The sequence below is a fragment of the Micropterus salmoides genome, unplaced genomic scaffold (genome assembly GCF_014851395.1).
Source record: "Micropterus salmoides isolate LMB-PRFRI ecotype aquatic unplaced genomic scaffold, ASM1485139v1 Ms_hic_scaffold_1, whole genome shotgun sequence".
NCBI lineage: Eukaryota > Metazoa > Chordata > Actinopteri > Centrarchiformes > Centrarchidae > Micropterus > Micropterus salmoides.
This window is the reverse complement of record NW_024040040.1, coordinates 22,310,951-22,322,345: the sequence shown is the minus strand read 5'-3', so window position 1 is coordinate 22,322,345 and position 11,395 is coordinate 22,310,951. Positions and strand designations below refer to the sequence as shown.

The following is an 11,395-nucleotide window of genomic DNA, read 5'->3' as shown; positions in this document are numbered from 1 at the left end:
TAGGTCAAGCAGGATAAGAACCGAGGATTGGGCTGCAGCTTTAGCTGACCTTAGGGCTTCTGTTACAGACAGAAGAGCCGTTTCAGTAGAGTGGGCACTCTTAAAACCAGACTGATATGGATCTAGGAGGTCATTCCCTGAGAGGAATTCTGAGACCTGTTTGAATACTGCCCGTTCAATAGTTTTGGATAAAAAAGTTAAGTTATCATTGCCTTGTTATCTTGCCAAGTCTTTAAACCCCATTTAAAGCCATACACAGGATGAACAGTGCGAAGACGGGATTTGCGTTGACGCACATAAATTGTTTCTTAGAAAAAAGGGGAATGCTTGATACTTACAAATGTGGGTCGAGGACACAATCAATTTGTTACCTCCTCCAACCTTATTTTGTGTAACAACTACAATCATGTATTTTTCAGATGCCAACTTTCTATTTCAGAGACAACTCAACAAAACTAATGTATAACCTATGACAATAGATAAGGTTTTTCTTTTTTTGTTTGTTTTGCGGGTGTCAGTAAAGTACCACACGGCCTAACTTAAGTCTGTGTTGTGTAGGAAAAATAAAACAATGACACACAGGCACCCTTGTGGTTTTGTATCTCGAATAAATCATTTTAAATGGAGTTTAAATGAAGGAATATGCTGGCCTGGCTGTCAGATATTGACTGTGGCTGTCGATGTTACATATTGGTGAAGCTGCAACTGATGTGGCAGCAGTCCACCTCTGTACTGTGTAGTTATTTGCTGATATGTTACTGTATGCAGGCTAAACCAATGATGACATATTTAAAATACCGGTCGAGGCAGATGGCTGCCCACCCTGAGCCATGGTTCTGCTCGAGGTTTCTGCCTCTTAAAAGGAAGTTTTTCCTTGCCTCTGTCGCCTAGTGCTTGCTCTTGGTGGGAACTGTTGGGCTTCTGTAAATAGCATAATAGAGTACGGTCTAGACCTGCTCTTTTATGAAAAGCGCTGTGAGATAACTGTTGTTGTGATTTGGCGCTATATAAATAAAATTGAATTGAATTGAAAAGGTAGAAGAGACACTGGTCAATAGTTCTCAACTTGAGTTGGGTCAAGTGAGGGCTTTTAGAGCAAGGGTGTAACCCGAGCCCTTTTGAAAGTGGTCGGGAAGGTTCCTGAAGCCAGAGAAGTATTTATCACGAGTGATTGTCGGGACCACAGTAGGAGATATGGCTTGGAGGAGATTCGTAGGAATCGGGTCCAGTGGGCATGTAGTTGGACGGCTACGGGTCAAGAGTTCTGATACTTCGCTCTCTGTGAGAGGAGTAAACGCGGAGAGTGAACAACCACTGACCTGGAAGGGCAGAGGAAAAGATGTAGTAGGACTGCTACAATGGTTGAGTTTGAGTGTTTCAAAGAATTGGCTAGTTATATCCTCCACTTTGCCTGTGGAGAAGGCAGCAAAGGTATCAGCAGACAAGTTTGTGGGTGGTGGAGGAGGATTTAGTAGCGCTTTAAAAGTGGAAAATAATTCCCTTGAGTCAGTGTTACTGCTTATTCTGTCATTATAGAACGCAGTTTTGGCAGCACTGATGCTTGTTGGGAAGGAGGATAGGAGCAATTGGTAGCCCTTAAGGTCGGCGGGGTCTTTGGTTTTTCGCCATTTTCTTTCAGCCGCTCTGAGATCAGTATGGAGCCCACGGATGGTATCAGCCACGGGTGGGGCTGGTTTGGGTGAGCAGGCTTGGTGGATAGAGGACACAGGCTATCCAGGCACGAGCTTAGTGTAGAGCACAGAGATTGTGTGGCATCATTGACCTCAAGTGAGGAAAATGTGTTGAGGGTGGGTAGAGCGGAAGCTACCACTGAGACAAAGTGAGCGGGAGACAGGTTGGGGAGGTTGCAGCGGTGTGAAACCAATGGTGTTGGAAGAATGGGCTTTTCCTGTAGGCATACCGTGAACTGAATGAAATAGTGGTGCGACACATGTAGAGGTGTGACTGTTAGGCACTCTGTGGCACACTTTCGGACAAGAACGAGGTCAAGCACCTTGCCAGCTTTGTGGGTCGGGGGGCTGAGAACCCGTGTTAGATCAAAGGACTGAATCAGAAACAGGAAGTCTGCTGAGTTTGAATTGTCTAAGTGAATGTTCATGTCACAGAGGACAAGTAGGGGACAGTCATGCTCTGGGATTGAAGACAGCAGTGTGTCTAGCTCCTCCACAAAGTTACCCATTTGTCCTGGTGGACGGTATATGACAATCACAGAGACCTTTACCGGAGCGGACACAAATACAGCATGGTATTCGAAGGAGGCATATTGATTCGGGGTTAGCAGCTGTGTGAATTTCAATTTGTTGGAAATTAAGAACCCAGTCCCACCACCCCTACCAGACGGCCGGGGGGTGTGGGTGAAAGAGTAATTGGTCGACAGCGCAGCAGGGGTAGCAGAGTTTTCTGGTTTGATCCAGGTCTCAGTTAGCGCCAGTAGCCTGAGAGATAATGTGTTAACATAAGCAGTGATGAAGTCAGCTTTGTTGACTGCCGACTGGCAGTTCCATGACCCAACAGACAAGTAAACAGATGTGGGTGGTGCCTGATTTCTGTGCTTGATGGCATGATACCTCTTGCGTGGACCGGAGACAATAGGAATAGTGTAGTAGCACATGGCCTGAGTGTAGTTGTAGGTGGCAGCTTTAGGTGAGTAGGTGTGCCTCAGAAAGGGAAAAAGCTTCTCTTGTAGGTGGCCTTGCACAGATAGACTTGCTAGTCTTTACCCAAGTAGGTCTTCACACAAGGAGCAGACGCTAACGCTGACGCTTCAGTGGTAGGTTTCACTGAAGTACTGTGAGTCTAATTGCACACAGGTGTTGGGCATTAAGAATGATTGCACCAAGCTGAGATCGCCCTCCGGATTAACAAGACAAAAGCTTGGTTTCAGTGGGTGGGACACACACCCAGTTGTTTGATCTTGCTCAGCCGGCCTTCAGATTCCAGTGGATTGCTCAGTAAAAGTGCAAAGAAATAGCACCTCAAGAGTAGGAAAGATAGAGTAAAGTATTACCTCACTGCTGCAAACTCTCACCAGAGTTTTCACATTACCCCAAAAGTATCCTGGAATTTAAAAAAAAAAAGTGTGAAACCATTTCATCATCATCATACGACAGTTTCAGCATGTCCTGTCTACCACATGTGGTCAGCATTGTGTGTTCTATTTGTGTCATCGAGCCTGCGGCCTATCTTTTGAGAATGTGCTGACTTTGTATCATGATGATTTTACAAGAAATGATTCTATGGTATCAAATTTTGTGAAAAGATATCAACGTTGTATGAGGCAACAAAGAGCCGGATCTTTTCACCACACAGTTTGTTCTTTACAAATGTTCAAAGACTGCTACAACTTATAAATAAACTGTTGGGCTTCTGTAAATAACATCACAGAGTACGGTCTAGACTTGCTCTTTTATGAAAAGCGCTGTGAGATAACTGTTGTTGTGATTTGGCGCTATATAAATAAAATTGAATTGAATTGAATAAATAAAGATGAATCTTGAGACAAATAACTTTAGTTTGACTTAGCCATCGTTGAGTGAGGGGGGTGAGTTTCTTTCTTTTTTCTTTTCTTAAGGGTGGCAAGGTTTCCACCTCTTCCTACTGGGGGGTTTTAGATGTTCGTCTGTGTTTTCTTCCCTTCTTAAATAGTAAGGGAGACATCTCATCATCCTCAGTATCTCAGCGAGGGGCACGGGGTGTGTGCTTTTTCCTTCTTCCCTTCTTTATTGGCAGGGACATCACCTCTTATCTTCCCGGGGTCCTACCGTTTGACGATGCCTATATTGCTCTCAAGCTTGAGGGTTACTCATCATTGATAAAGTGATGTTGAGTTCTGACAAAGTATTCAAAAAACCTGTCCAACCCTTAGGAGGTTGGGATTTTTTAAGAGACGGTCAGACTTTTAAACAAGTCCAGCAGGTGTGAACCTTTCACAACCACATCCATTATACACAAACTCTCCCCTTGGAGTCCACCCGCCCCGGCTCTTGGTTAATTTCTTCATGATGTACTGTGCATTCCTACGATAGCGAGCCGGCAAGTTTTGTACAACCTCCCTTGCTGTTTCATCCAGTTTCTTGTCTTCTTCTTCATCTACTTGCTGTTCTTGTGCCTCAGAATCTTTAGCTACTGTCAGAGTAATATGGCGTGCTTCCTTCTCTCCTTGTTTGACCAGAGCCAGGTATCTTTGCAGCAGGGCATTGTATTTCCAAATTTTTTCATAAGCGTTCATAACATCTTCGTTTAGTATTGCCCTCATTTTTTCATCCAAAAAATTTTCTACCGTATGTCTCATTGTTTCAGCGTTGGGTGCAGAAGCTACCAACTGATTCAGGCGGTTTAGTTGCTGAGGCGTCACCAAAACATTTTCTGACTCATGATTTATCTATTAATTAGCCCTCCCACAATGACTGGAAGGATTGTTGAAAGAAGAGGTAACAGAAAGCCTCCAGACTGTTTTCTCAGAGCCCTATGTTTGGTTTTAAGGTTTTTTTTTTATTAGCCAGCAGCCTTATAATTTTCATTTGTTTTTTGAGTTTGTCATATTGAGCTGAGGTCATAGGAATGTTTCCTTTTAAAAGATTCAAAGAAAGTTCCCACAAAGACTGAAGAAAGTCCGATAAGCAATTGTTGAGAATATCTTTACGCCTTTGAGGTGTGGCATGACAAAGCCCTCCGTAAAGGCGCATTCCTTTTTAAACGTGATAACACTCACGTTTGTGATGCCTGTACTGTGTGAAAATTTTCACAACTTCAGGGTGATCAGAGGCCTGAAAAATGACATCATCCAAAATAATAAGATGATTTTGACCAGCTTGAAAGAGGATTTCATCAAATGAATCAGGCAGTCCGACGAATTTGATCTTTTTATTCTTTTGCAGTTCAGTGTACATTACAATTTCATTGGATTTCCAACATTATTTTTTTTTTTAATTTTTTTCTTCAAATAGCCAAAAGGAAGGGTTTGACCTTGGTTCAGTAACCATCTCTTGTCATACACCACTCTAAACCTTTTCTGGAATGAGTTTCTAAGAAAAAAAACGCTTTTATCTTGTACAATGTTGTGCTGAGGTGTTTCAATGACACCCCCATCATCAGAGTTTAGCACATAATTCTCCACCAACTGTTTGACGCTGTTAAAGTTAACTCGTTTACAACAATCATGTGTTTTAGTGATACCCTTTACACAAAACACTACTTTCTTGTTTTGAGTTTGGTATGCATAACTTTTTGGACCCGCGGCCGCAAATTCTTTTATGCTATCACCATCTAACTCATCAGTCAAATCTCCCATGTAATTACCCATGTCAAGCCGTCTCTCCCCCTCTTTTGTGACATAGATAATACTGTCTGTATCATAATGCGACCCTCTCCTGCAGCTGCTCCAAATAACTGTACAACTTTAGTCGCCCATAAGCTGTGGTGAAAGCAGCTATAAAGACGTGGTCTACCTTGTTTGGAGGGGCAATACATTGCTCGCCATAAGTCCACTGCAACATTGCTGTTTTGTCGTTGACAAAGGAAAAGTATTAACTTTATATTTTCCAGAAAACAAAGTTAAAAAAAACTCTTCAGGGTCAGTGACTAGTTTAGTCTGAGTCTGATTCGAACGTTGTGCAAATTTCCCCCAGAATGTGTTGAGACATAATTTGGAGACTTGTCTTTTTGCAGGATTCTGATGAATTTTAGCCGCATCCAGCAAAATACCCTGATTGGTCTGATAGTCCTTGATGTACTTTTCTCGGGATCCTGATCTTTGGCTTCAGGGGGGTAACCTGAAGCTTCCTGTTTACCCTTCAGAAAAGTGTGCATGTACTGATCGAGTCGCTCTATCAAATTGCCATACCTCTGTGATCTCAGCTACCCGATACCCCATCTCCAAGGCCTTGTTAAATTCAGCAGTGACCCAGACCCCTGTCAACGCTCTGTCCTCATCACTGTGTTGACATGGGCCCTCCTCCAATTAAGTTCAGTGCACGTTCGGCAGAGTATGAAGACAAGCTTACCAGCGACAGTTCTATATGGCAAAACAGAAAAAAATAACCCCTGTGGCGGACAGATTCTGGCTCTGATTATTCCAAAGTAGCTTTGGGGTTTTTTGAAATCTTTGTAGATTATTTTCAGGTGCCCTAAAGGATAGGGAAAGCTACAGTTGACATAGGGATACAGTGATGTCACATCAAAGTAGTCTACCGTTTCATTAGCAGCTGCAGTGTGTCTCAACTTTACTGCACAGGTTTGACCACCATAAAAAGCTTCGCGGGGAGAGAGGTTGAGGAGCATTATACTGTTTGAGAAAATCTTTTAAGCCCTGATGTGATTTTTGTAATCTTTCCACTTGTGCTCTCTCATGACAATCACTTTAGCATTGTGGATGGCCTGTAACTCACGTAATTTCTCCTCACAGCTCGCATGCAACTCCTCAAAAGGGCAGCTAGTCAGAGGGTTGGTCTCATGAGCTTTGAAAAAAGTGGGACAGCCTGCGTTTGAATATGTTTTGAACTGGCGTCTGTAGTTATTGGGGTCGGGGATGGCTAAAGATTTAGGAGGAAGGAAGTTGGTTTCATGCATGCAGATGCTATAGTCGCACGGCATAAACAGATCAACCGCAGTTTCATCGATACTGTTTTCTGAACAGCATGCACCCCTCTGCGAGAATCTCAACATCATTTTCACAATAGAGACGAGCCTCTTTCAAGAAATCAAATGTACCGCAGCGTGCCGTCTCATACCAGGAGTTAAAGTCTTTCAGTTGTACCGTTGTCATGCGTTCATTTTTGGCTCTGGGTAGGGGCCTATGTAGGTTAAATGGGCAGCAGAGCTAAAATGATGCGGGAAAAAAACCTTTAATTCTGTCATCGAAACCGAGCGCTTTTGGCATATCGGCTAAATGCATGGAAAGAAAGGACAGTGAGTCCATGTATTTTTTATCAAAATCTAGATCTGTGATACAAATGACTTTGGAACCTTGCAAAATCAAAGAGGGTTTTAATGCTTGTTTAAGCATGGCGTTGAGTAGGTAGGAGTCAAAACCTCGCGCATTGTGAGCAATAAACAGCATTTATGTACAGAGGGCGTCTGAAATGCATGAGAAACTCCTCACAATTTCTGCCCTGAGAGCTCCATGTTTTGCCATCTAATGTTTTTGTACACACCAAAAAGGGTATGTGAACGCCATCTTCATTGACGTATGTTTCAAAATCATAAAACACCAATTCTTCTGTGTGTTTTGTTTCAGGGGGTAGTGTCTGGATGTAGCACTGGTGCATCTCACTCTTGTCTGTAACGTCAGAGACCAATTTCTCATCACAGGAAAGCAACACCTGGCGTATTTCATAATTGCAGAATCTACACTCCCCTAAAGGATTATTAGGAACACCTGTTCAATTTCTCATTAATGCAATTATCTAGTCAACCAATCACATGGCAGTTGTTTCAATGCATTTAGGGGTGTGGTCCTGGTCAAGACAATCTCCTGAACTCCAAACTGAATGGGAAAGAAAGGTGATTTAAGCCATTTTGAACGTGGCATGGTTGTTGGTGCCAGACGGGCCGGTCTGAGTATTTCACAATCTGCTCAGTTACTGGGATTTTCACGCACAACCATTTCTAGGGTTTACAAAGAATGGTGTGAAAAGAGAACATCCAGTATGCGGCAGTCCTGTGGGCGAAAATGCCTTGTTGATGCTAGAGGTCAGAGGAGAATGGGCCGACTGAGTCAAGCTGATAGAAGAGCAACTTTGAAATAACCACTCGTTACAACCGAGGTATGCAGCAAAGCATTTGTGAAGCCACAACACGCACAACCTTGAGGCGGATGGGCTACAACAGCAGAAGACCCCACCGGGTACCACTCATCTCCACTACAAATAGGATAAAGAGGCTACAATTTGCACACCAAAATTGGACAGTTGAAGACTGGAAAAATGTTGCCTGGTCTGATGAGTCTCGATTTCTGTTGAGCCATTCAGATGGTAGAGTCAGAATTTGGCGTAAACAGAATGAGAACATGGATGCCTTGTTACCACTGTGCAGGCTGTTGGTGGTATGGACCCTTAATGTCAATTGGGCATTGTTTAAATGCTACGGCCTACCTGAGCATTGTTTCTGACCATGTACCCATCCTCTGATGGCTACTTCCAGCAGGATAATGCACCATGTCACAAAGCTCGAATCATTTCAAATTGGTTTCTTGAACATGACAATGAGTTCACTGTAAATGCTCCGTACTTGTATAGCGCCTTTCGAGTCTTTGCGACCACTCAAAACTAACGGAAACTAACATTCACACTCATACACTGGCGGGATAGCCGCCAGGGGCAAATCGGGGTTCAGTATCTTGCCCAAGGACACTTCGACACGCAACCAGGGGGAGCCAGGGATTGAACCGCCGACCTTCTGATTAACGGCCAATCCGCTCTACCTCCTGAGCCACAGCCGCCCCTAAAATACTAAAATGGCCCCCACAGTCACCAGATCTCAACCCAGTAGAGCATCTTTGGGATGTGGTGGAACGGGAGCTTTGTGCCCTGGATGTGCATCCCACAAATCTCCATCAACTGCAAGATGCTATCCTATCAATGTGGGCCAACATTTCTAAAGAATGCTTTCAGCACCTTGTTGAATCAATGCCATGTAGAATTAAGGCAGTTCTGAAGGCGAAAGGGGGTCAAACACAGTATTAGTATGGTGTTCCTAATAATCCTTTAGGTGAGTGCATGTTGTGATATGACTCTTGGTTGAGGTGCCACAGGGTCAATATTTTGAGTCGCGCTGCCCCCAAGGGAGGAATGTTGTTACCTGGTCAATGAGGGGGTAGTTTATGGGACTCTGGTAGGCTGAGGATGTGGGATTAAGGCAGGGTTTGCATTATTTTCAAGCTCAGAGCATTTTGTAATGGGCTCAAGGGGTCTGGAGAGACAAAGGAGTTTAAGACAGGATATGCTTGGGTAAAGAGGCGATGTTTTGGTTGCAGTCTTAATTCATTTGATTTATTTCATCTAATAAAACAGTTGGCAAGTGTTCCAGTTCAACGAGAGCTTGATTTATAGTGTGTAACAGATCTAAGACCTGACTGGAGGAGGTCTCGTTTTCAATTACAATGTTTTCAGTTACACCATACTACACCACCAAGTTTGACTCATTCTGAAAATTTTGATCTGACCATCTTATAAACTTAACCTAAGCCCTAATGGTTTGTTCTCATCCATTAAAAATCAAAACACTTAAATCTAAAAAAAATCTCAACGACAATTTCAAATGAAGAACACATTTAACTAACTATTGCAAATTGAAAAAAATAAAAACAATTACCAAATGAAACACATTTTAAAAAAAATGAATCGAAACACTTTCAGATAAAACATCTTACTAATCATGATCACTGTACACAGCCAGCATGTCACCCATTAGTCGGAAAGCATTACTCATATTACTCAAAACGAGTTGATCATGGGCAGTCCGACAGCAATTTTGGCAGCCTCTCCTAGATGCTCAGGGTCTGTTTGCTGGAGGTAGACAAAAACAAAAGAAACTTTAACTTAGTGTATTTTAATACTGAAAGGCAGGCTTCACCCCTTAAAACCACCACTTTATAGCAAACTACTTTTAAAAATTTGCACGGTATCATTAACATTCTTTAAACTCTTACATTATCTAGTAACTAAATAGCATGAATCAGTACCAAACACTGTAGAAGTGCACAAAAAACATCACAGTAATACTTGTAATGAAAAAGCAGCAAAATAGCTTATAAAGTCAGTTTACATTAACTCATAAGACTACTTAATACATATACCCGGTATTTGACCTGGTATTGTAATTGAGAAATTAGTCTGGATCACTTTAAGCTCATTAATTCGATAATCAACAACATTACTTCACAGAAAACTCTGAATATTTCCATTTATTATAAGTGCATATTTGGTAGGATAATGATTTTTAGGGCTACATCTGTTGGCTGGTTAGTGATTACAGAAGCAAAATAAATGTGCTGTCTCAGAGACTTAAAATAATCAAATAGACTTACAGCATGTGGATGGCCTGCTACTACTGCAACTTGTCTCCTTGAGTTCCCTTTGCCGAGTTCCGTTGTTTGGTATGGGCTGATTCCTCGGCGTACATGGTTCTGCTGAGTCCGGATGACTGAGGATATCCCCCGCTGTCAGTGCCCGTGCTTCTACCGGTGATCCGTTACGTGATCTCCCATCTGAGGCCTGAATGAGGGCTCTACAACGTTGACGGGTGATTCCGGCGACACATCCGGCTGATTACCGTGATCCGGGGTCCCCGGTATTATTTACGCTTGCGGTACTGAAGGCGAGAGCTGAACTGATTCCGGAACTGGAGCTCTCTCCGCACAAAACGTAGGGGAGAGCCCCTGCCTAAAGGACTGTTCAGTGTCTCGCACCATCTGCGGGTGACAAGGGAAGAGTTATGATAACACATCTGTATAAAAGTTTTTAAATAAAACCTACACACTGTTTAGATTAAGTTAAGGTAACTTACCTACTTCTCCTGTTAGGTCTACCAGCTCCTGACAGGATAACATTCTCACTTGTTATGCCAAATACTTCCTCTGAGAAGAAATCTGTAAAAAAAAAAAAACAAATACAAATACAAAATCAGGATAGGACACTTAATATAGAATTGTTACAAGGGTGGTGTGGGGTGGGGACAGAGGACCCAGACGCAGCACTCGGAGGATGCTGGGGAAACACAGGCACGGGGAACCAAGGAGACTGGGGACCAGGGAGCCGGGGAACACTGGGACCGAGGAAGCGAGGAGGCGAGGGAGAAGTCCGAGGAGGAGAGGACCGGTGGATGAGCCCAGCCGACTGAACGGAGGACGAGGGTGAGTGTACCTGGGAGGGAAACAGACAGAGAGACAGGGTTAGAGATCACGGAGACAAAGCACAGGGAAAATGTGAGAAAACAAGAAACACGAGAGCCTGAACGTGGAGGTGGCACCGGGTATGGAGCAACGACGATCAAGTAAGAGTAGTGTGGAGAACCGGGGTTGAAATACAGGCAGGGATGAGGTTGACTACTGGCAGGTGTGGCAGGCTGACGAGGTGGCTGATGAGGTGCAGGTGCGGGTCGTTGGCTGGGCTCAGGAGCAGAGGGAGAGAGAGCACACACAGGGGAGAAAACACCCCATAAGAAAGTTTACCATGGTAAACTATAGTACATACCATGGTATACCATAGTAGTACCATGGTACATACTATAGTACCTCAGATATTACCATGGTACATTGCATGGTACTGCAGATGTTACTATGGTACATAGTATGGTACCTCAGATTTACCATGGTACATAGTATGGTACCTCAGATTTACCATGGTACATAGTATGGTACCTCAGATACAACCATGGT

General features: G+C 43.4%; 1 long non-coding RNA gene across 1 annotated transcript; it reads right to left on the bottom strand.

Annotated features, from left to right (window-relative positions):
• Positions 1 to 8,980: 8,980 nt before the first annotated feature.
• On the bottom strand, positions 8,981 to 10,788 carry LOC119899631. The gene is made up of 3 exons (XR_005443881.1): positions 10,525 to 10,788; positions 10,046 to 10,429; positions 8,981 to 9,524 (listed from the first exon to the last, which is right to left on the bottom strand). It is a non-coding gene; the product is annotated as an uncharacterized LOC119899631 (long non-coding RNA).
• Between the last annotated feature and the right edge of the window lie 607 nt (positions 10,789 to 11,395).